Source organism: Myodes glareolus, chromosome 15 (assembly GCF_982192425.1).
Source record: "Myodes glareolus chromosome 15, mMyoGla1.1, whole genome shotgun sequence".
NCBI lineage: Eukaryota > Metazoa > Chordata > Mammalia > Rodentia > Cricetidae > Myodes > Myodes glareolus.
The window spans coordinates 36973435-36999398 of NC_142040.1; the positions used below are offsets into that span (position 1 = coordinate 36973435).

Genomic DNA, 25964 nt, shown 5'->3' on the forward strand with positions numbered 1-25964 from the left:
CCTTCAACTAATATTCCACAACAGTAGAGTTTGCCCACAGGACACTTTTCAAACAGGCCTATCCATAACCAAATCAAAAGCAAGGTTTCATGGTATCCACAGTGGAACAGATTGATCTCACTGTCCAATATCATTATGCCTGGCTGCCTTGCCCACTTCCCTCCAAAAGCAACAAATACACAACATGGAAACATTGACATGAAATGCATGAATCAACTCAAATCTTAAGGCACTAATATGGTTAATATATGTTGATTTTGAAAATAAATTTTATCAGATGGTCAGATTCTTGGTAGGTTTAAGTCTAAAATATTTGTCGGAATATCAAACTCAAGAAGGCCTTTAAATCTAAACTCAAATCTCCTCTTTAATGAATTAAAGTCCCAAAGTTCAAAATTCTCATGTAAATGTCCCAAAACCCTCCTAACAAATTTCTTTTTCTTTCTTATTCTTCTCTCAGCTACTACATCCTGACTTTCCCCTCCCTCACTTACCCCCAGTCTCTCTCCTCTACCTTCCCTCTGCCCCAGATCCATCCCCCTGTGTCTCCCCTCAGAAAAGAGCAGGCCTCCCAGAAACATCAACCAAACAGCATGCTATAATAATACCAGGCACACACCATCACATCAAGGCTGGACGAGCAGGCAAATGGATGGAACCAGAAAAACATCATCCTGAGGGAGGTGACCTGAACCCAGAAAGACAAAGATGAAGTGCACTCACTTATAAGTGACTATTAGCCGTAAATTAAAAGATAACCATGCTACAACCAGGAGACCAGGAGAGTCTTAAGTAAGAAGGAGGGCTTAAGGGGGGATGCAAGGATCTCCATGGAAAGGGGAAGCAAATTACTTATTTTGCTTAGTTTCAGTGATTTCTGAATAGCCCAACAAAGACAGAGGACCAGTCATCAGGAATAGTCTCTTCCTCCCACTTCAAATGATTTAATTAAGAGCAAAGCCCTTACAGGTTACTTAGACGTTTAGGTTTTAGCTAATTCCAGATATAGTCAGGTTGACAACCACGAACAGCCTTCACATACTTGGATAGCTTTAATTTCATTTAAAAGGAGGGGTGGGAATAGTGCCCATAAGATGGCTCAGTGAACAAAAGTTTCCAAGCCTGGAACCCAAGTTCAATCTCTGGAAATCACATGGAAGAACGAAAGAACTAACTCTTGCAAGTTGTCATCTGGCTTCTATACTTGTTCTATGGCATGTGTGCTCCACCAGCCGCCCCATGTCCCTGTAAATAAATAAATGTAATTTAAAAAATTACAACCAGAAACTAAGAATAAAAAAATGTGGAGGATGTGAAAAGATTGGAAGCCTAGTATGATGACTCATTCCTGTGATCCCAGCACTCAGCAACTGGAGGCAGAAAGATCAAGAGTTCAAAGCCAGCTTCAGCTATATAGTTAGTTGAAATTAGGGCTAAATGAACTCATGAATGCTGGCTCAGAAAAGAAAATGGGAAGAATAAAAAAAGTGAAAGGAAATTGGAACCATCACACGCTGCTGGTCCATAGAAATTGGTTCAGCTCCTATAGTGGAAAATGGCTTGACAGTTCCTCACAATGAAAAATGAAAAAAGAATCAGCACACAGCTCAGCATTTCCACTGACGATTGAAAACATGGTTCCACACAGAATCCTAAACAGGATGGATTACTGCAGCACTGCTCATAATAGCCCAGAGATGGGAAGACCCTAAATGTGCACCAGCGTATGAATAGGCAAACCAAATGTGGTGTCTTCATACAAGTCTGCCATAGAAAGGAATAACGGGGCTGCGTGAGAGACGGCTTAGCCGGCCAAGGAACTTGTCATCATGCTTTAGACCTGAGTTAAATCCCTGGGCCTACGTTCAAAGGAGAGAAGTGACCCCCTCAGGTCGTCCTCTGACCTGCATGCATGCATACACACCAGACACACAGATACACTCACACACACACAATAAACGAGTATGCTAGGTGAAATCATCTCCCATGGCCCGAGATATGAGATGTCTAGAGTGTATAAATACATAGAAAGAGGGCTGGAGAGATGGCTCAGTGATTAAGAGAATTGCCTGCTCTTCCAAAGGTCCTGAGTTCAATTCCCAGCAACCACATGGTGGCTCACAACCATCTGTAATGAGGTCTGGTGCCCTCTTCTGGTCTTCAGGCATACACACAGACAGATTATTGTATACATAAATAAATAAATATTTAAAAAAAATACATAGAAAGAGAGAGCAAACTAGTGGCTGGTGGGGTTTCAAGAGATTGGGAGTGTGGTGAGTGGGAAGTGAATGCTTAAAAGGTAACCAGTCTCCAAACTTGCTTCTTTCTCTCCACATACATACCATGAACATATACCACGTACACCACACACACACACACACACACACACACACAGCACAGACGCAGAAACACACGAAGACACACACACACCCCGCACACATATATACACACATACCACACACATTCAAACACATCACATACCACACACACAAACACACACACACACACACATATACACACATAGCACACACATTCAAACATACCACATAACGCACACATATATACATACATACCACACACATTGAAACATCTCACACACACACACACACACATATACACACATTGAAACAACACACACCACTGATTACCAATGCCCAGTGGTGGCAGAGGCACACAGCAACTGTAACTTTCTCATGGTGGTGCTGCTGTAAAGCAAAAGCAATGTAGGCATTGGGAAAGTGATCGCTCACTTTCTTACAGAGGTAAACGCTGACCAGACAAGAGAAACAAAGGCTTATGTCCTCCTTAAGAATTCTGTGTGAGTGTTTATAATAGCTCTATTGATGCTCTCTTTCTCTTTGAAGGAGACAACCCAGTGATCCGCACCTGCTGAATGAATGAACAAATAATGCTGTTGGGGAGTAGGAAGGGAGCAAGTCTTGTCTCATGCTCTGCAAGACGCCTGGGTGGAAAACACCGAGTGGGAGATGCCAAACTCAAAAAGCTGTTTGCTGTGTGATTCCACTGATATGGAAACCTAGAAAATGGTTAGGTAAATAATGATATTATCAATGAGATAGCAAATATATATTCTCAGATGACAAGACAATGGCGGTAGAAAAGGCAAAGCAAGTGGCTTTGAGGAGCCAAAGGTAGGGAGGTAGGGTTAGGACTTGTCTCAAAAGGGTGAGAGGAACATTTGAGCTGATGAAATTTTCATGACAATTACACAACTTATATGTTACCAAACAAACTATGAGAACATTGCAGTGAAAAGGGCTACATTGCATATGAGAAACATGCAGTAATTTTTGAAAATGGAAAACAATGCAGACATGTAGCATCAGACATATAACCAGACATCCAATACAATTTTTACATGAGTTAAAATGTCTTTATGAAATCTGTGACAATGTGTACTGAAGATATCAGAAGAAATAAAAATTAAAAGTACGTCCTATATTAAATAAAAATAAGACTTTTCACATTTAATGTTGCTTCTATGAAAATAAGTTATTACAGACTGACCACGTGGAATTGGATAACTAATTATGGGGCCCTTACCTGGGGCTGATTAATTCTCACCTGACCAGCCTGTTTCTTAACTGGTGTCCTTGTCTAGGGGTAGAGTCAATGAGCTGTCCCTCTTCTACAATAGCATATTTATACATGTGGCCATTATCTGACTTGTGTTTGGGCCATCATATTACTGAGGTATTAACTGTGTAACTGCCCTGTCATATATATATCCTGTATATATGGATACAGTCCCATAGGAGGTGTCTTGGTTTTCTGGCTCTCCAGCAAATTTTGAAAAAAGTCTTCTTTCATCTGAATTTCAGAAGAATGTTAAGTAATAGCTACACAGCTAATTGCAGTGAAATTTAGAATGTGACTGGCTTGTAGGTTTCTAATATTTCTCTCACAGATCTGTCAATAAGCAGAAATTCCCTAGCACACTCAAAAATGTCATTGAGAATGTTAGATTTCTGAGGTTCCGTGACACTTGGTAGCCTGTATTGCTACAAGCGTGTAGCTTGTTATGCACAAAAGCTATGGCAAAAGAAGTCCAGCATTTTTTGATTTGTATAAGAAACAGGGAGGATGTGGTAATGTCAATGTACTTGGCCCCATGGTCTCATAGAAAGTGGCGCTATTAGGAGGTGTGGCTTTGTTGGAGGAAGAGTGTAACATGAAGGGCTGACGTGTTTGGGTTTTTGTCCTGCCCGGCCCCTCAGCTGTTTAGTCCCAGAGAAAAATCACACACAGATCTCTGTAAGTTATAATGCTTATTGGCCCATTAGGTCAGGCTACTTATTAGCTAACTCTTTCATCTTTATTAACCCTTTTTTCTGACCTATGTTAGCCATGTGGCTCAGTAGCTTTTTCAGTGGGCAGCTCACATCCTGCTGCTTTGGTGATCTGGGCAGGAGTGGGAGGAATCAACTTCCTCCTCCCCAGAATTCTCCTGCTCTCTTTGCATCATTTCCACTTCCTGTCTGTTTTTCCCACCTACACCTCCTGCCTGGCCAATCAGCGTTTATTTAAAACATGATTGACAGAATACAGACAATTCTCCCGCACCAGAAGAGTAGCACTGTGCCATGGATTTTGAGGTTTCTTATCCTCAGAATACCATTCAGTGTCTCAGTTGACTTCCTGTTGCCTGCAAGATGTCAGACTCTCAACTACCTCTCCAGCATCACGTCTGCCCGCATACTGCCAAGCTCCTGCCATGATGATAATGAATGGAATCTCTGAAACTGTAAGCCAGCCACCCCAATTAATTTTTTCCTTCATAAGAGTTGCCATGGCCATGGTGTCTCTTCACAGCAATAGAAACCCTAAGATAGAGGGAAACGAAGCTGAAGTTACAAGTTGTGACTATCCAAACACGTTGAATGCTCTTTTGGGATGAAAAACATGAATAAAATGTAATGAATTTTTCCAGAAACTAAAAGCTTCAAAGACGGTCATATTTTCTGGCACTATTTGTGTTCTCCAGGTGACCTTTATCTCTGAAACAAACGGTGAGACCTTTGCTTCCTTTGTCACCATGAGGGAGTATCTGAGAGAAAGACCTCATGGGAGGAGAGGGTTATTTTTTCTCAGAGTTAAGGGCAACGGAAGCATGAAGCATCAGGACCTCACAGCTCAGTCAGCAGAAAAGCAGAATCCCAGCCTGAACCAACAATCTGCAGCACGTTCAAGGCCAACTACCCTCAGCAAGCTACTTCTGCTAGTTAGGACATTAGCCAAGGTCTTATAACCTCCCCCAAACAATGCTACCAGCTAGGAACCAAGTGTTCAAACACAAGAGCCTAGGAGAGACATTTTTCATCCAAAGTGACAATGGATGATTTTTTTCCTATCCATATTTTATTTTGAAATGATCTTAAAAAATAAATCTGCAATGCTGATATGGTTAGTATAGTCATTTTCAGGCCTTCAATCATGCTTTGTCTTTATCTCTTGAACTTATTTATGTTTTCTCAGGCTTGGAAATCCAAGAACCTGTCAAATTCCAATTAGGACCTGTCCTGAGGGTGTTGTATGCTGGGATCATTGGTCATTCGGCATGCAAGGCCAGCTTCTCTGAGACTATGTGACTTCAGCTTCCTGCTGTTCTGGATATCCATCTACCCAGGCCCTTGCTCTCAACTGACTTCAGCAAAAGCAATGACTTGGCATGTTTTAGGGATATCTGGAAAACTTGCCAGGCATTTTTCAAGTTTTAAAAAGACTTGATCAGAAATGTTGAACTTAAATGATCAAAATCTTGATTTTGAAGGTCACACATTTTTCCACAAGAAGTTTGGAATTTGCATCCTCTTTGATTCACTGATACTTCATCCTTACTGCCTAATAACAACCAGAACAGACCCAGTTCCATCTAGGTTCTATTTAGGCCACACCTTAGCCTTGTGTTCAAACCAAGATTTTGATGTAGCTACAGGCTTCTGCTTTACTTGGCCTGCGGCCTTCCTTTATCTAGAAAGATCCGCAAAAGGACCTACAAAAACATATGACCACCTCTGTGTTTGCGTAGTGCCCTATGAAGTCTTTGTGTGAGCTCAATAGCATCCCATGGATGCTCTGTATCAAGTCATACTTGTTTTTGCAAACCATTAAGACTTTTAAAGATGCAATACTCTGTTTGACCCAGAGTAATAAGGGAGCTCATAGTCCAACACTGGAATAGTAAATAATTCTGGTGTACAATCGTTTGGTTAATACGTTAGGATTAATCTCAATGTATCTTTACAATACAGTTAATAGTTATATAATGTTGGTATAAGCTTTAGCGGCACTAATTGTATTTATTTTTGACAGTTTACTGAAAACGCTACTAAAATACTCAAAGAACAGATTGTTTTGCTCACAATTCAGTTCTCTCAAAGAACAGGAAAAAAAAGGACATCATCGCTTCATGAATCTTATATAACTCAAACTATATACTCAAACTAAATAAAAATAGCTACAGGCAAATGGAGAAAAATATCAACTTTATCCATGAAAACACTTAAAGAAATGAACATATTTAGGACTGAGTTTCATATGGCAAAGTTGACTTCATTTTTTAAGTATGTGATTACGTCAACGTAAGAAAACCTAGTGTCATAATTCATCAGCATATATCAATTAAAGTAGTTTAATCATCTCAAGACAAATAGACAGTGTGTTCAGTAACATTCAACACACACACTTTCAAAACTTCTAATCAATGAATGAATATAAAAGAAATTCCTAAATCTAATAAATAGTAAGCTTTACGTATTTTATTAGTTCTTTGAGAATTTCAGATCATGTTTTGACCATCTCTAACCCCTCCCCCAGCCCGTCTCAGATCCATTCGCCTTTACCTGTCCACTATGCTTTGGTTTTCCTTTCTCAGACCCATCAAGAACAACTTGCGCTGCCCTTTCACTGGAACAACATACCTGGGACTACACATTAGAAAAAAACTTCTCTCTCTCTCTCTCTCTCTCTCTCTCTCTCTCTCTCTCTCTCTCTCCTTCTTCCCCCTCCCTTTCTTCTTGCTCCTCTTTCTCCTCCCCTCTCTCCCTCCTTTTACTCTTTTTTCTCACCTCCTCCTACTCCGCACCTCTCAGCAGCTAACTGGGAATAGCTCCCTGGCTAGCTTCCTGTCCACTGCTTGCTCCTCCTTCTGTGATGGGATGTGGTGTGTATGTTCCATTTAGGGCTTTGCATTCAGTCACAGTAGTTTTAGTATAGCATGTATTGTATGTGGCTTTATTTGACTGCTCACTCTTTCTAGGAAACCTTTAGAACCAGTTATTCTTTTCCTAGATGGTGCAGGAGAATTATCTGCATTCTGTCAATCATATTTTAATAAAACGCTGATTGGCCAGGCAGGCAGTATAGGCATGAAAGCCAGACAGGAAGTAGAGGTGGAGCAAAGAGACTGGGAGTATTCTAGGAAGCTCCCTCTGTCACTCTTGCGCAAACCACCGAAGAGGCAGCATGTAACTTGCCCAGCTGAGAAAGGTACAGAGCCATGTGCTAACGTAGATAAGGATAATGGAGTAACAAAGGTTGTAAGAGCTAATAAGTAGCCTGACCGAATGGGCCAATCAGTTTATAACCTTATGGAGTCTTGTGTGTGATTTCTCTTTGTGATTTGCCGGCTGTGGGGTACCGGGCGGGACGGAAACCCCAACAAGCCGGCCCCCTCATGTTACACCTAGGGACAATAACACCATAGTCCCAGCTCTTCCCTCACACCCTTACCTCAGTCTTCCAGACTCCTACAGAGTGGCCATAAAAAAAGCTGGCCCCTTCCTTTGATATGGGACTCTTTGGTGATGCAAAATTTTCCCCATAGAATCGGATCAAATTTAGACTCTGGTGGAGACCATATCTGGCTTAGATTTCCTCCTGGTTCTTGCCAGCACCGGCTAATTAGTCACCCGAGCAAGGAACCCAGTCCCAGGCTCTGTTTCCAAGGAACCTGATCAAGATTGGTTATGATACCAAGATCGCTACAAATGCTGCAGATATAATCGTCAATGGCTACCAAAATTATTTGTCAAAGTGATTATACCAGGAACATTAGCTATTACATGGAAATTAACCAGTCAGGCTAATCCTCAGGGATAAAATTGGCCACAACTTCCCAAGCAATTTTCATAAAAATTATTTTTAAAAAAAAAAACCCATATTTTTATTTCTCTGTGTAACAGTACTGGCTACCCTCGACTTGCTTTGTAGACCAGGCTGACCTCAAATCCATAGAGGCCTGCCTGTGTCTGCCTCCTAAGTGCTGGTGGAGATTAAAGACACTTGTCACCCCGTCCAGCAGGAAACTTTTTTTCTAAAGGTCAGTACATCACAGCCCATCACTGTGCTGTCTGTTCCAGAGCCCAAAGGCACAGATGGTATCGAGACACATTTTCAATTACTACAGCTTCTGCCTTAGCCACATATCAGCACAAGCTTGATGGTATAAAACCGTAAGAATTTCTTCTCTGAAGTCTTAGAATCTTGAAGATCAAAGTCATCCTCGCTGGACTGAAACAAAGGGGCCAGGAGAGCTGTGCTTTTGCAAAGCTCCCAAGAGAGAATCCATGTCTTGGCTCATCCAGCCTCCGGGGCCAATGATCTTTTTGGTTTATTACAGCCTTGCTCTGATCTCTACGATGAGGCCTCCCGTTCTCCTACCTGTCATAAATTTCTTTTTGCTGCCCTCAAGTCAGAGAATGGAGTTGCATTCAGGTTCCACTCTGATAATGCAAGAAAGTCTTCCCATCTTGAAATCATTACCTTAATTACAAAGGAAATAATGTTATTTCTGTATAAAGCAGTATCCACAGGATCCGGGGATTAGGAAAGCAGTATCTCAGATGGAGCAGCCCTTAGCAACCACAAAGAGTCCATTACAGTATCCCTCTCTCTGCATTGCTGAAAAGCCCCATCAACAAAAATCACCCCAATTTCTCCCTTTGTTTGCTTTAAACAACCCGTACTGCAACTGATGGACAATGGATCTGAGGACTCACTGGCTCTTCTCTCCAGTATCTTACCTCTCTTTTAAGAGAGATGCATGCTGTCTGCTCAACTGAACATAGAGACTTAGATTATTATAATTTATCATAAGGCAGAGCATGTTGACAGTGGATTTTCTTTTTATTTCAAGAGAGGCAGAGAAAATCAGTGTGCTGCAGTGGTGAAGGGAGGTGTAAAAATGACAAGACTCAAGCCAAGCCTTAAAAGTTAGTTCTGTTTGTCTAATGGGGAGAGAATTTAATTACTTTTCTGATACGATTTTTCCAATTCCCATCTAGGAATATGTGTTTCAAACATTCTTTGACAACCCCTGATAAATACATTTCATATCACAGCCTAACATCTGAAATATACAATAATAATAATAATAACAATAATAAATATTTGTTCATCTTTATCACTTAGCTCTGTCCTATTCTTTTCCACCTCATTCTATTAAAAATTCTGCTTGAGGCTCACAAAATTGAGTCATAATAATTTCTTTAAGTGACACTTGAAAAAATGCCACTTCAAGGAAAATATTGGAAAGCATGGTCTCTGGGCATATGTGACAATAGCTATTTATTGCTACATATAACCAATTATTTCAAACATAATGGTTTCAAAACAAAGCTTTTCTAATATCTGACAGTCTTTGAGGTCCTGGAGCCCAGATATTTCTTAACTGAGTACCTCTGCTCCACGTCTCTCAGAATGCTACAGTTACAGTGGATGGCAAGCTGTCGTCATCTGAAGGATGGATTTGAGAAGCAAGCGTCTCTGTACCCAAGTTCACTTGAACTAGACCAGAGGCTCATCCTAGGTTCATACTGGAACTCCAAGGTGGAGGATCCCAGATGAGAAAGGAAGAGTCAAAATACAGGAGGGCTTGTTGGTCGAGGTTGCTTGATTGTTCCCGGCTGCTTAGACCCAGAAACTAAATTATTTGCAATACTATTTGGCCAATAGCTTAAGCATATTCCTAGCTAGCTCTTATATCCTAAACTTACCCATCTCCATTGATTTGTGCACCACGAGGTTAAGGCCTCTGTCTCTGGTGGCAACTACAAGGCTTCTCACTGATTCCATCTTTATCTATCTATCTATCTATCTATCTATCTATCTATCTATCTATCTATCTATATTCTTTTTAGCCTGGCTATATTTTATTAAGCCATTGGCCAAAAGCAGCTTCTTTATTCATTAACCAATAAAAGCAACACATATATAGAAGGACTTCCCACACCAAAGACTGTGGGGGCTGATGACCCAAACCAACAGGTTTATTAACGTCACAGCTCCTTACATACGTCTCTAATGAGTTAACAAACAGCGAGTCGGTAAAGAGCATCAGTCAGCAGAATCACAGGGAACTCGGAGTGCCTCCAATTCCTCTCTTGCAAGGTGCATGCTGCTACAGGTCTCACTACTCAGCATCTGGAACATCTGACCACAACTTTACATAGCAACTGTCAGGCCTCAGGGCCAGGTCTCAGGCCCCCCCAGAGCCCTGGTGCCAGGCTGTGGCTGGCCTTGCCAAGCACGCTTCTGGCAGGGAAGGAAAATTCAGCACGTCTTTCATCCACAGGACTCCCAAAGGACTTCAGCTCTGCCTAGCCCCTGACTCTCACTCCCTGCTAACCGGCAGGATCCACTTGCAAAGAATTTCAAGGGTTTCTTTCCTTCCATGAACGTGAGACCTTCCTCAGATCATTCCTGTATAGATCTCTCCACCGGGCAGCTAGCAACATGGCCGAGAGCAGCGGTTAAGAAAGGGTGGCCATGATGAATCATGGTCTTTCCGAGATGTGTTATAGGTACAGTTCCATCCCTTTTGCTGTATTCTATTCATTAGAAGAGAGTCAAGGTGTCTAGTAAAGAGCTTAGGAAACGTATGTGATAGTGTGTTACCAGGAAGTTAGGATCAGTGGGGACTGTCTCAAGGGTACTTACCACACTGGTAAGTCTGATACCAGCAAGAGAAGTATTAGTGGCATTTGGGATAATTGAGCCCAACCTTCAACCCATCTGGCCTCGGTGGTGATACACCTTAGTGTCATGCAGGGGTGTGTTGGGGTGTGACTTGTCTTAGTTGGAGCCCTGAAGATCCAGTGATGAGAGGTACTGTTCTAAGGTGAACGAGAAAGCACGACTTAACAAATGGGGGGATGAGCTGTGCTCATCAGCAAGTTCTTGCTGTCTCCTGAATTACAGCCCTGGTCCGCTGTAGTCCTGGGCCCGGTCTCCTGGCTAGGGAGACTGATTACTTGACAAAGATTGAATTGCTCTTCTGAGTTGTTAGGCTATTGGCCATGCTTGCACTAGTGTGTGTGGATACATCAGCATCCCATGTCTCATGTCTCAGAATAAAAGACGACCTAATTATTCAGTTTGAGTTAAATTTGTCAATTTTAGGATTCTCCTGTGGAGGGCCAGACCACATTCTCCATTGCTTCTAGGAACAAAGGTAGAGATTGACGTCTGTGACCCCAAGGTGTGGCGGTACACGCCTTTAGTCCTGATGCCTGGGCGGCAGAGGCAGATTGACCTCTGTGACCTCAAGGCGTGGTAGTATACGCCTTTGGTCCCAATGCCTGGGAGGCAGAGACAAGCAGATCTCTGTGAGTTCAAGGTGATGTAGCACACGCCTTTAATCCCAGCGCACGTGCTTGGTAACTCTCTACGGCTGCGTCCCTGCCTACTCCCGAGGCATCATCTGGGATAATGGGCAGTGAACCAATCAAAGAGTGACACGTCCAAAGCAGGGTCTGTTTCCTTTATAAGGGATGGGTTCCATCTTATCTGGGTCTCCGCCATGTTGGCTGATGCCCGCTCTCCCAAGGGGCATTAAAGCTTTACTGCAGAAGTATCCTATGTGTACCGCGTGGTTCTTGCTGGCGAGACGGTAGCGCGGGACATTCTCCTCCTCCTCCTCTTCCTCCTCCTCCTTTCTCTCTCTCTCTCTCTCTCTCTCTCTCTCTCTCTCTCTCTCTCTCTCTCTCTCTCTCTCCTCCCCATGCCCCTTTCTGAGCAAAGAGTAGAATAGAAATCATGTAAGGAGCAAATGGTGGTTTTCGTATGCCTTACTCTCCTTCATCAAATCACATTCTTTGTTTTACTGACAGAAAGATTTCCATTTGGGAAAATAATTTAAAGTTCTAGGATCTCCTCCATTCTTAGGGCTCTGTTTTAGTCATACTCATTATTTTCAGCCTTCTCAGATGAATAACTACTGAGTCACATGGCTATCTATTCTGTATCTAACATTTCCCTGCGCCCTTAATTCAGTCTAAGAGCTGGAAGGAACAAAGTGGCTTTTAACAATGAGGGATGGTGAGAGGCTGCACCATTTCTCTATAAGGAGACAACAATGCCTTTCTCCTTAACCCCCTGCTTCTGTTGCCATGGTGATCTCCTTACCCAGTGTAGTCTGACATAGCTGTGCTGAGACTCACCAAGAATCTTCCCCTGATGACAACCCACTGGAGAGATCTGAAGTAGCCACACCTGCTAGTGATGCATGCAGCATCCTAAATGATGCTTCAAGACTTGAAATACATAACACGTGGAGGTGGGCTTCTCATGGAGTGATCAGAAAGAAAATAACAAAGAAATTGGAAAAGAATTTCTGTTTCTTAACCTTGCACAAAAGAAGTTTGTATTGCTTTTTCATAAAAGTGTGTGTGTGTGTGTGTGTGTGTGTGTGTGTGTGTGTGTGTGTGTGTGTTGACCAAATGACAATTTGCAGATGTCCCTTTTCTCTACCATGTAGGTTTTGTAGTTTGGTGGCAAGCACCCTTATCTGCTGAGTCATCTAACTGGTTCATTTTGGATTAATTAAAAACTGTCATTCACTTACTTGTATTGATTTGCTTCCAATTGCTACTGGTTAGTTTTGGTGAAAGTGTCTTAAATTCTGGGGTTACCCACCATCAAAAGCCATTGTTTTGCCTGACAGAAGCTGGTGGAATTCTTCCAGGTCTGAGATTATAATTTTTTTTTAACTCTCTCTCCAGCCTTTCCCCCTTTCCCATGGTTTACTTAGCTAAACATTTGATCATTTTCAATAACATGGTCTGGGAAAAGAAGCCTCAGGAAAACCCTCTGGGTAGGTCTGAGGACACTTCGTGATGAATGTCACAACTGGTTCTACCAGGAGGGAAGGAAGACAGGTAAAGCTGGGCCTCCTGGAGTCAGGTGTTTCCAGGCACCAAAACTCCCTGCAGTGAGACTCGGTGCCTGGCTCCTGTGATTTTATCCCTTGGAGATTCTGTTTGCCTTTCTGTATTCTGGCTGTTGTCCCACTGGTGAATCTGCTCTATGTTTTATTCCTCTGTCGTTAATGTGAGTTCTAACAGTATCATCTCTTTTCACTGATATTCCCTGACCCCACGGTCTGGAATCAAAGAGAGTCAGTTGAGTTAAGCATGGCAGTTTCTACTAGAATTACTGGTTGGTGGCCCCTTCTTTAGTGGAGTATTTTCTCTGGAATGTTCTGCATCTTACACCGTAATCTGCCATCAGCACTAAAGTTAGTAATACAAAGCCTAGGTCCTCCCAGTGTGTCTCGTCCCAAATGGCCTAATATGATATAAGAACAATTGCTTCTTCAGGACATTTTCATTCTGTGGTTCATTTATTCCCTTCAAGGAAACATGCAGCTGACATAGGCAGGTTTTATTTCTTACTGACAATGGAGAGTGGTGGGAAGAAAGGGAAAGCCAATGTGGTTTTCGAAAGTGTAGACGTAACCTCGGCGACTTTGTACCTCACTCACTTCTTCCATGTTGGGTCAGTAGGCATTGGACAGGTGACTGGCCAGGGCTTATGCATGGGCACTTCCATGCCCTGTTCAGGCCTTGCGATCGGCCGAACAATCCGTGTGAGATATTTAAAACTATGACTGCAAACAGGATGGAGCTGCTTTCCTATGGGTGGGTCGTTCTCCCACCCTAGCATCACAATCTATAGGATCAGGATGCAGCATAAGGCAGGAGAATGAGGAGACACTGCAGAGCTGGGCAGTGCAGCTTTAGTTCCTGTGCCTTTTGATGTCCACCCACTTTGCCGCCCTGCTGAAGGGCTCAGGATCATACCCTTTGGGAACACGTTATTTCCATTTCAAAATGTCAAATCCCGAGGATGATACTTAAAGTGATTGAAGTCACCCACTTCGGTAGGTTTTTCAAGTGTTTCCTCCTTGACCCAATTCAGAGTCCTCCGCCACATTTCCTGAATCAGCCCTTAAGATTTAGGTTGCTATTAAATGCCTTCAGCTTAATTTGCTTCAGAGGCTAAATCCCCAGCATCTGGTCCTCAGCAAGTGATGGAAAAGACCTAAATGGCTCATGTTGTCCTCCGTGCCACCAGCATCCCACTTCCTCACCAAGGCAACCGACTGCGAGCCTTGCATTCTAAATGTGAGCTCATCCTTATACAGCGAGAGAATGCATCTCTGTGAACTTGTGTTCTACACCTCTATTTATATATCCACATGTTTTCTGCTTCCCTTCTAGATAACAAAGCTCTGTGGCTGAAAACACAAATTGCTTTAGTGACCTCATTTAATGTCTGCTCCTTCCTAGTTTTTAATGCCATGGTCAGGGAATTAAAACTGGGGGTGCGGGGAGACACAAGTGGAAAGCTCAGATTTGTCACTGAAAATTCAAAAGGAATGAAGTATCTGGGAAAAGAACTGACTTGCAGTAGCAGAGGAGAGCAGCGCTCAAGGGTGCCTGATGCGTTGGTTTAACAGTAAAGAAGTATTAGAGCATATTTGATTTGAAAGAAGCTCTGCAAAACTGGTATTGTAACCTTTTTCTGACTCCCAGCTGGGCTGTCTGAATGGACATCCCTTGGTCACACTGTGGTCTAGTGACCAGCAACCTGAGCTTAACATGGGCACTTTTCCCAGAAGGCAGAGTCTGGAGTTTAACAAGAGGCGCTTTACACAGCATGAGGAGCACAGTGGTCTTAACAATCTGGTTTCTTCCTTTCCAGGTGGACTGTTTTCTTGTCTGGCCCTGTTGTTTCTTACTCAGTGGTCTGCCTGGTAAACTGTGTTTGCTTTCGGCTTGGCCGTAAGACCACACACATCACTCTAACCTGTTTCCAGTCCGTCTCCCATGGAGTCTCCACATACAGTCTCCATTCAGGCAGGAGGTTCCATTGGCCTTGGTGTGTGCTGGACCACAAGCTCAACCGCCTGCTTTAGCTTTGCTGCTCTCCCTGCCTGGCATGCTACGATCTGTGTGCACTGGCACCATGTCACATCTTCCAGGACCTTATCAAACAGAGCATCCTTTATTAACCCTTTCCATAACTGGGTAGACTCTTTTCTCTTGAATTTTGATGCCTTTTAGGTCTTTTCTGGTACTGTCCTAACAATAACTTGCTTTGCTCAGAATGGTCATCTCAACTTATCTTTCCCTCTTCCAATATTTCCATGGAACTCTTATTTGTCCCTCTTGGTTACTAGCTGAGAGCATTACATAGTGTATAGTTAACAAATTCAATTCTCAGGCATTGTAAATTGGTGAAGAGAAAAGAATTATATGCTAAAGTAAAGCTTCATGTATGAGGAAGGTAACAAGTTATCTGTATAGACTGTGGGCTGGGTTTTGGCAGGTGTGGAACATGGTCTGGTAGAGCCCCTTCATGAGTGACAAATGTAAGGCTGATAACTTCAGCATTCGAGAGCTAGGAGGCTAATGGCCCAAGTATGCATTTAGTCTATGGCTTTTTTTCATCAAGACTGAGTGTTGGCCAAAGTAATCTGACCTGTGTATGACTCCTGATTCTGCTATTTGATATATTTCTTCCCCTAAGCAAGTAATTTGAGTTCACACAAAGACGACACAGGAAGCATTTTATATGACACCCACACATGGGAAACATTCAATAAGTAGCAATTAGTTTTGAGGGTATCAAGATGGTGAAGATAATTGTGATGGAATTCATATGGGCATCTCCTGTAATGTTCTAAAAGTGTAAATAGCAGATTTGAAGATAATATATGAATGAGAAGGCAGGGGCCGAATCTCCGGGTCAACTGGCAAGACAAATTTTACATAATTGGTGAGTCCTGGGTTCAGTGAAACCTGCCTTAATGAATAAAGTGACGAGTAATGGACAAAGACGCCTGACATCAACTTCAGATTGCCACATACATGTATGTACACATGCTTGAAAATGTGCATGCACAAACACCTGCTCACACACATGCAAACACACACATAAAAATTTTCCCTTATAAAACACGTCTCTAATGACCTAAGGACTACTCACCAGATCCTATCTCTAAAGGATTCTGTCACCTTTCAGTTTGGCAAGGGACCAAACATGCACATAGGTCTTTGGGAGGGAGTTAGGAAGCTTCCATCAAGTGTGTGATCATCCCAACTGATAAGTTGCTATTAATTCAAGCTGACGTTTCTTTAATAGCATGTAAAGATGTCCCTGAATAGTTTATTGTCTTTGAATCAGATATTCAGTAAAACAGCAACTACAGTTTCCAGTAACTTTAAAGTGAATAAAGTCTACACAGCAGCAAATAAATAAAGTCATTGCTAGCATCCTGAACACTGAAAATTAGTGAGGACAGAGGAGAAGAAATAGATTGTGATGTTATTAGCATCATTAGTTTCCACTTGTGATGTTGTCATGGTGATGCACATAAGTTAACATAGCAAAACCTTTTCCTTTCTAACTTTACTTATTCTGTTGTCTGTCATAATAGAAAAGAACACCACACTTATTGCCTCAGCAGCTTAACAGAGAGCTCTTGATTGAAGTGATAGATTTCATACTCTTGTGAATTATCCATCACCAACAAGCTCTCGTTTTTCTGACTTCTTAGTTTCCAGAAGGGGTTTCCTTATCTTTCCTCAGATTTTTCTCATCCTCTTTAGCCTCAGAAATCTCCTCTTGAAAGATAAGTGTGAACACTTATTAAATCTACAACTATTCAAATGTATCCCTCAGTATCTCCATGGAATCAGTGACTCTACGTCTGTGTCATCGCTAGTCAATTTCTTCAGTTAGAAAATACGAAAAGGAGAAAAGGAATCTCTCATCCAAAGGAGTCCTGAAATATCCCAGTCGTGGAAGAGGCCTATGACTTCATATGAAAAAAAAAAAATTGACTTCATTTTGCCCCTCCGATGGGGCTGGCACATAGCCCAGAGCAGACTGTTGGGTTCCCTGCTTCCAAGCCTTTGTCAGGACCCCATGTGAGTGAATCAAGTCTGATGGAAGCTTGTTTTTCCCTGTTGTCAGGAGAAATTCAGGTACAGATGAGGCCACTGGGAAGGAACAAAATGAGGCAGAGGGTGACCATGGTCTGATGACCCACTGCGATCAAAAGCAAGTTTGTCGTCCCAGGAACTATTTCAGTCCCTGGCTTAAACCACTGTGAGCTGTGTTTCTGTCACTGTGAACTGAACAGCCCCTGCCTGATGCAAGTGACTTTGATTTACTCAGAACTCTCTGTGGCATGAATGTTAAGGAGGAAATTGTAATTCACTGTGTGAACTGTATTTTACAGGGCTCGAGGGATGCCTGGATTTGCCCTGTGTATAAAAACTTGTAGGCAATTTGATGCAGTGTGTAAAAACAGCTTTGGAACAAAGCAACAACAAACTACCTGTTTCCAAATTCTGCTTCGTCCTGCTGCTGCTACTGACTCGAGAAAATCATTTGTTATCCCCGACTTTTCCCTTTCTGTTTTTTTATTTTTATGAGTAGATATATTGTGTATCGCATAGTGTGTACACACTTGAGTTGAGAGTAGCATGAGTCTTTGACAGCTTCTGAGAAGGAACTCATTCTGGACATGGTGAGCACATCTTATAATCCAGCTCTTAGAAGGCGGAAGCAGGTTTTGTATCTCTGTGAGTTGCAGGCCATCCAGGAATACACTGTGAGCCACTAACTCAGAGGGGATGGGGGGGGGGGAAGGAGGGAGGAAGGGAAGAAGGGAATGAAAGAGGTAGGGAAAGAGAAGAACGAGGGAGAGGAAGGGAGAGGGAGGAACAGAGATGGAGAACTCAGTGTCCCAATTACTCTGAAGCCATATGGGTCAGGAAGAACCACCACCGCTATGATCTCAACACACAACCCCTGTGTTCATGGGAAATACATCCATAGAGCCAACCAGATTTTACAGCCAGAGTTATTCCTCAACCACCTAAATCTGATCATGCCAATTCCCTCTAGGAAATCCTTCAGCATCTATCCATCCCCATATTCCTGTATGTGTGTTACAAGGAAGCTCCTTCCAGAGCTGTCCAAGGCCACTGCCAAGCCACTTACATCTTTGTGAAAACAAGCTTCTTTCCCAGGTTGATGCACCAACTTTGGCAGGGCACACAGCACAGCCTCATACATGCACCCCTGACTCACCCATGCTCCTCATTCTTGCCTGTTCTCCTAGTCAGGAGATCTGCCCTCCTGGCCTCTAGCTACCAGAATGTCTTCCACCTTTCCAAGTGCCAGACAGCTCTCCTTCTCGTGGCTCTGCTGCACCAACCTGTCTCGATACGGAAGTTTTCTATCTTTGCTGCAGATGTGAGAAACTCCCCGACCTCTTCCTAGTTAAGCACCTCTTTCCCATTCTTCATTGCCTCCCCTTCTGTGACACTTACTCAAATGTTATTTTATTATAATCTTTTATTGAATTATCTGATTTCCCCTCTAGGTATTCTAGGGCTCCAATGTGTGGAGAAATCACATTCACTTAGAAAGCAGGTTCAAAAGTAGAGATGATTTGAGACTCCAGCCCTAGAGTTTGTCCTTCATTTACTCAGACCCTAAGAATACATTTTGTTCTGTGCTTTGCTTGTTTAACACAAAGCACATGGACACTCACGTCAGACTTCAGATTTGAATCATGGCTCTGTCATATCCTCAAGGTATAAGCTAAAGCAAGGCGATTAGTGTCCATTGTCTTCATTTTCCCAACTGTATAATGATGATACCTAAAACACAGGGTTGGTCTGGTGATGATACTGTAGTCTGTATAAAGCAGCTCTCCTACTGGTGGAACACAGCATAGACTTAGACTGACTGTGGTTTTGATGGAAGCAGTTGCCTGGTCACACACTTGGAGAGAGAGGCGCAGTGAGTGATGGGGTCTGTTTTGTTCATTTTAGTCCTCAGAACCCAGTACTGTGCCCACTGTATAGCAGTCATCCACTCTGCTCTCCTCTGGTTCCCAAGGAATTATTTTTTGCCCCCAGCCATTTGATGTAGGATTCAACACTCACTGTTTTGTCATTGTGCCTTGCCTATTGCCTAAGTTAGAAGCATTGTAAGGACGGAAGATGTGCCAGATGCTCCTGCTGTCCCCGCACAACAGGGCTTGTCATGCTTCTTCAAAAAGGGGATGTCTCCCTACACGACGAAACACAGCAGGTTTGGCCCTCCCGGAAAACACAGACTGAAGCATCCAACATCTTACTCCACATCCTCTATCACATTGCAATCTGGACCCTGTTCCAAGTCACTGTACCGGAAAGCAGATACAGAACTGTGGGTTGTTCTTGGTAATAGAATCCCTTCCTTCATTGAGTCTCAGTGATGCATGACAGGGGTCTACTGTTAAATATTTGAAGAGCATTTCTTTGAAGAGGGGGTGAGGGAATCCCCACTTTTCAGTGCTGGTTTCTGATTTCAAACTACCAATGGGCTGTCACTGACCATAAAATCATCAAGAGGTACATACAATCTGCTCTTGGGAACTGGTAGGAATGGGCTCAGAACTGTTACCCGTTAAGTACCAGACAACATATGTGTGCAATTGAGAAGCTTTCTAGATGACTGAAAATTTCCTTTGAACTTCTAACCACCTCACCTTCCACGGAGAGCTGCCTTGTTCAATACACAGCAATTACAACAAACTACTGGGATTTGTGGTGAGGCCTTAGGGGCATCTGTTGTAAAGCTTTCAGCCACATGCCATTGGTCGAATGTTATGTATGTTGTGCGTGTTAGAACATAGGCTTGATAATGTTCTGGGTCACTGGTTCTCAACCCGTGGGTTGCTACCCCTTTCACTGGGGTTGCCTAAGATCAGCTGCATACCATTCATTTACATTATGATTCATAACACTAGCAAAATTATGGTTATGAAGTAGCAACAAAATTTTTTACTCAGATCTATTTCAAACAATTCCATCATTAAATGATTTCACGTTAGCTCAGTACTTATTGATGAAGCATAAACTGAACAATTTAAAGTTACTTTTTTATTATTTTCCAGCGAACATATGCATTAGCTCATTTAATCCTTAGATCTGTCTTATGAGGCAGATTCGGCATGTTTTATAGGTGAGGAAACGGGAGTATAGGAAGGGAAGGAAGATAAATCATAGAGGGTCATCCAGCGTATTGTGAGCCATATTTTGGGGGTGACTTCTGCTGCAATCCTAGCAGCAGCAGGTTCGTATGTTTCAGGGTAGGGGCATGAGTATTAGGAATGCTAGGTTGGAAGAACAGAGATAAGAAAGACACACAGAAACACAGACTAGAACAGGAGGGCGACTCAGTGACTACTGAAAGCTCAATTCCTCTTCTGGCTTCTGAGTTCTGTGTTAACCCACGTTTAATTTTCCATAAACTTTTCGACCCTACTACCAAAGTGGGGAAGAAGGCAGAGACTACTTTAACATGATACAAAGGACAACCAGAACAGTTACTTGCTTCAATACTTGAGACATCAATCTATTAATTCCTGAGAAAAATATGTGATGTTGGGAGCAGTAAACTCACCCTAGACCAAGCATTCTGCAGGCAGTCACTCGCTAAGTCAAACCTCTTATTTCAAAAGAAGGAGCAGAAGTATGTACGAATTCTCCGACCTCTGGTCAGGGTAGAGTGGATCTACCTTCATAGGCCATCATAATGTCCAAATTGTCAAGTAACCAAACCCTAGGTCAGGATATTTTGCTTTGTAGCCACACCTTCTCTTAACAACTTTGAAAGAGCAAACATAAGCAAAAACTCTCTGACTTTCAGAAAAGGTGGAACAGGCTCACATTTTTGGGTCTCCACACAGGGCTTGAGGGAAGCCTGGGAGACTTCAGCTGCATACACATGACAAGATGCAGGGGCTGGAGTGTAACTAGATTCACCTTCCAGGCCGTGCCTAGAGCTGGGTGGGTAGACACTGGTGGTGCAAGTTCACTCTGTCTTCTTTCATCTGCCTTTAACACTCCACGGGGAGTCTGTGCACATCACGAACTGTGAGATTCTCTTGGGAGGCACTGGTCCTCAGTTGCCTCAAGACCCAGAAGAGAAGATCCTGTTTGCATTTGCACTAGCTTCCTAAGACCTGCTCTTGCAACCTGGTCATACCACACCACTCATGCCATAGGACGCTGGTTACCTACCGACACCCTTCCTCCCCTTTCCCATAATAACAGTAGTTCTGGAGACAGGGTTAGCAAGACCAATAAGTCATAGCTTCCCTTCGGCTTTCTGTGGTAGGGCAGCTACTTTTCAAATGTTTGTGAGAAGTAAAGTGTTGGAGCCCAGGGATGTGGATCCGTTTCACCTTGACTAAAGGTGAGAGAGTTCAGACCTATTCTTGCTCCTTCAGGGTTACGTCAGGAGGTTTGACCCAGGGTGTGACTGCCTACAGGATGCTTGACCTAGGGTGTGGTCACTACATGTCCTCCCTAAACAACAGAATACTTTAAGGATATAGTTACTTGATGTTTCGGGTATTGAAGAAGTAATTGCCCTGTTTGTTCTTTGTATCATGGTAAAGCAGTCTCTTGCCTCCTCCTCCCCCGCCCTTTTGGATTGGGGTATATAAGCATATTGAAAGTAAACGTGGTCAGATTCCGTACTCACTGGATCGCCTTTCCAACTCTCTTCTGTGCTCTCTGCCTTTTTCTTTTCTATCTATGTTTTCTGCCTAACATTTCTGATCCACATGCCCCTACCCTGGAACATACAAACTCGTCAAGGCTGGACCCCGACAGCGAAGTGTAGAATTTCCGGGTTATGCTTCCAAAAGGAAAAGCAGAGGCTGGAGGGATGAATCAGTGGTAAACAGCTCTACCAGAGGACCCGAGTTCAATTCTCCTCACTGACAGAGTAACCATCTGTAACTCTATTGCCAGGAGATCTGATGCCTCTTCTGACCTCTGAAGGCACCAGGCATGCAAGTAGTACAGAGCCATATATGTAAGCAAAACACTCATACACTCACACACACAAAAAAAATTAAGGAAAAACATATCCCACTTCCTATATTCTTGAACCAGATGGCATAGTTGTAAATTTGGAGATGTGTATTGAAGTCTTACCCTGACAACTGTGAAGAACATGGCAAGAGCATCATGTTGCGTTTCGCAGAGAAGAAATAAACATTTAGCTACTTTTACTTTGGTGTTCTGTGACATGACACACACAACCGCCAACGGACGCTCAGCTTATGATAGAACTATGTGCTAACTACATCTTCCAAACTGACGTCATTTATTTTCTGCTGAGGTTGACTCTAGCATCTCTGTTTCTAGATTGAGCTACTATCCCTTGTTTCTGGGCCAGCCAAAGAATGTGTTTACCCCAGTCTGTCCCCAGAAAAATGCCTTTTCCCAGTTAGTGATAAAACTCAGAGCCCTAGATTTGTCCAGGTGGAGCTCACAGCACCTGCCAATCAAGTTTGCTCTTCAGACACTTTTAATGTTGTTGATACCATGTCCTGGCTCCTCCAATGTTCCTTCAAGTGTCTTGTTCCTTTTTCCACTTCAGAGGCAGGGGATTAAGAGTAGTGCCCTGGGAACCTGGTTCAAGATGCAGGTATACAATCCTACAGCGGAAATGACCTAAGGCCACATCCAGGGAGCTATGCTTTCTTTGCAATAAGGGGGATTAAGACAGGTTTTCCCTTTGTATCCATGGTAGGCTTTACCTTCCTAGTCCCTGAGGTTACTAATACTAATCAACATGCAACTAAACCAATAATTCATACATGAACAGCCTTTGGATGGCTGATAGGTTTTCTTGCCTGCTACATCTGTCCAGCCTAGTCTTAATGGCTGTAGGACCCAGCCATGACAAGCTCAATAGAGGCCAAGTGTCAGTAGTTTAACCTATGGCAATACCTGGTTCCAGCAAAGACCACACAGTGAGGCCAACCAGGCACCACCCAGGAACAGACTATCCAAAGGAAATTTCTAACATTCCAACCATTGTAGATAGGATCACCAGCCAGCACACACCCATAGCCTTTCACCAGGACACCCCTAGACAAATGTCAGCCAATCAGGGGTCCTGAACCTTAGAAATCCTTTACCCCAGTTTTTCTTTTATAAAAATCCCACCCCAACTGAGCTCGGGGCTCTCCAGTCACTCCAATATGCTGGACACACTGAGAGACTGAGTTTTCAAACTTGTATAAAAAGATTCTTTGCTTTTACATACAGGACTCGGTCCATCTCCTAGTTGGTTTTGGGGGAACTCCGTGATCTAGACATAACAGCAAACACATCTAGAAGCCACTCAAAATATTCCTCTAGTGCTTAAAATGGGAAGAGTTGGTTATTTTGCTTGGAATTAGCTATTTGAGCCAATGCATGCTTCCGGTTTTGAGTCTCAAAAAAGAAAAATTCAACCAAAACAGGTTGAAGAGATAGCTCAGCGGTTAAGAGTACTGACTGTTCTTTCAAAGGACCTGGGTTCAATTTCCAGCATCCACATGGTAACTCATAACTGTCTGTAACTCCGGTTCCTGGGAATCCTACACCTGTACAGATATTCATTCAGGCAAAACACTAACTCACATAGAAAGAAAGGAAGGAAGGGAAGGAGGGAGGGAGGGAGGGAGGGAGGGAGGGAAGGAGAGAGAGAAAGCTGGACAGTGGTGGCACACTTCTTTAATCCTAGCACTTGAGAGGCAGATACAGATATATCGTTCTGAGTTCGAGGTCAGTCTGATCTATAAAGTAAGTTCCAGAATCGACAAGACTGCAGCAGAGAAACCCTGTCTTGAAAAACAAAACAAACAAAAAAACCCAGCTAACAAAGAATTCACTTTTGGTAAAATTTAAACACATTTTCTCTGGAATATTTATAATATTTTTCATTCTAATGAGGGATAAAATACTAAATCAAAAGATTTATCTAGATGTTTTAAAAATATTTAGAATGGATCGATAGTAGCACATATATGATTACAAGTGGGTAAATGTATCTATCGTATGTGAGCAAATGTTCTATTGTTGCTTATAAGATATAAAAGTAATTTTCAAGATCTCTGGTCTGAGAGAACCGGCGTGGTGCTTTTCAAGGATGCCTTTAAGCATTCTGTTCTGTGCCCTGCGGCGTCTTCCACAGAGTGCCATCTGGTGGTGAGTCCTTCTGCCTTCGGGGCTGGGTTCTCAGCCATTGTATTGAAAGGGGTGAAGGGCTGGGATGCTCCAGGCCGGAGGGAAAATTTAGCGGCTCTGCTCGTGGGAAGGAAGGAAAGACAGAATGAAATTCCACCAATCCAAGGGAAACAAAAGGCGGGGGGGGGGGGGGGGGGGTTGAGGGAGAGAACCGGAGGGAAATGTGGACCAGGTGAGCATAGAGGAAGAGAGAAGCCACAAATTGTACTCGAGGGCGCAGTGCCATTTGTTGCAAAGGAAGTCACCATGGCTCGGGATAGATAGTGGAGGGCACATTTACCACTGCAAACACGAAAGCCAGGGTGTGGGTTAGCTGCAGAAGCGGCTCCGGTCGCGCATCCGCGTCCCTTTTGTCTGGAGCCAGGGTGGGGTTCTAACAGAGAATACTGGCTCTTTATGGCTAACCTTCATCTCCCCGGAAAGGGATGATCTTTAGAAAACAGCAACAAAAACTTGCTTCCTAAACCACATCAAACAGCCCGAGACTCTCCCACTCCGCAGGCAGTGACGTGATTTTTCTCCTCTCTTGATCTAATCTTGTTCATCCTTGAAACAACAGCTCCCCTGGGGGAATTCTGGTGGCCAAAAAAAAAAAAAAAAAAAAAAAATGTTAGAGGAGGACAGCATTTCTCTTGGCCAGCTCAAGGTCACTCACTCACTGTAGCGTCAGAGGTGGCAGCTCCCTGGGATCACAGAAGTGCACAATGACAATTATGTCTCTCAGTAGCTGTCTGTGTCCTTAATCTGCCCGGTGAGGGAAACACATTTGGCCTGGGATGATGTGTCAGCACTTTAAGATGCACTGGGAGTTGAAGTCTTATCCCCAAAGTCTACCCACCCAACCACTCCCTGTTTCTGAGAAGACAAGATTAGTTCTGAAGAGCTGGAGAGAAGAGACCGAGACAGAGATGCTCAGAAAGGGAAGGAGGGGGAGCTCAGAGAAGACAGCCGGTCCTAGCCCTCAAGGCCAGGCAGCTGGAGGCCGGAGCCTCCACAGAATAGCAAGTAGGAGTGGGCAGAGGAGAGGGCTGGAAGGAGGGCCCTGCAGAGCAAAGGCGTGAAGGCGTTGGTGTCTTCAGGGTGCTGTGACAGCACGGTGGAAGGGTGTGGGAGAGCAGGCCAGCTGTACTGACAACAAAGCCCCAAAGAAGGAGGAACCGGTCATGAGCAACTGTCAGGTTCCTGCCCATATTTCAAAGACCGGTGACAACGGAAAGCCACGTGGGATTGTGTGGGGGCTGGGGCTCGGCCCTCAGGATTTGTGGACAGCCTCTTGTTTGCCACAGAAAGACAGGTCAAGCGTCCTTTACCTGAGAGTGAGTGGTAGGCAGGACAAAAAAAAAAAAAAAATATCTATTATTTCTCCCGCTTAGCTTCACCTGGGTCCCCGGCAATGGGAGTCTGCACTAAGAGGGAAGGTGAGGCAGGGCGATAGTGCGAGCAGGAGCAAGCGCGTGCCAACTCACAATGAATAAGCAAAATTGGTCAAGACAACCGTCAGCGGACCAAAAGCACTGTAACTAAGGACGGTACTCCTAGCCAATCATACACACCAGC

General features: G+C 43.4%; 1 long non-coding RNA gene across 1 annotated transcript; it reads right to left on the reverse strand.

The window, feature by feature from the left end:
- Positions 1-23877: 23877 nt before the first annotated feature.
- Positions 23878-25730, reverse strand: LOC148119677 (uncharacterized). The gene is made up of 3 exons (XR_015735038.1): positions 25067-25730; positions 24813-24982; positions 23878-24464 (listed from the first exon to the last, which is right to left on the reverse strand). It is a non-coding gene; the product is annotated as an uncharacterized LOC148119677 (long non-coding RNA).
- Between the last annotated feature and the right edge of the window lie 234 nt (positions 25731-25964).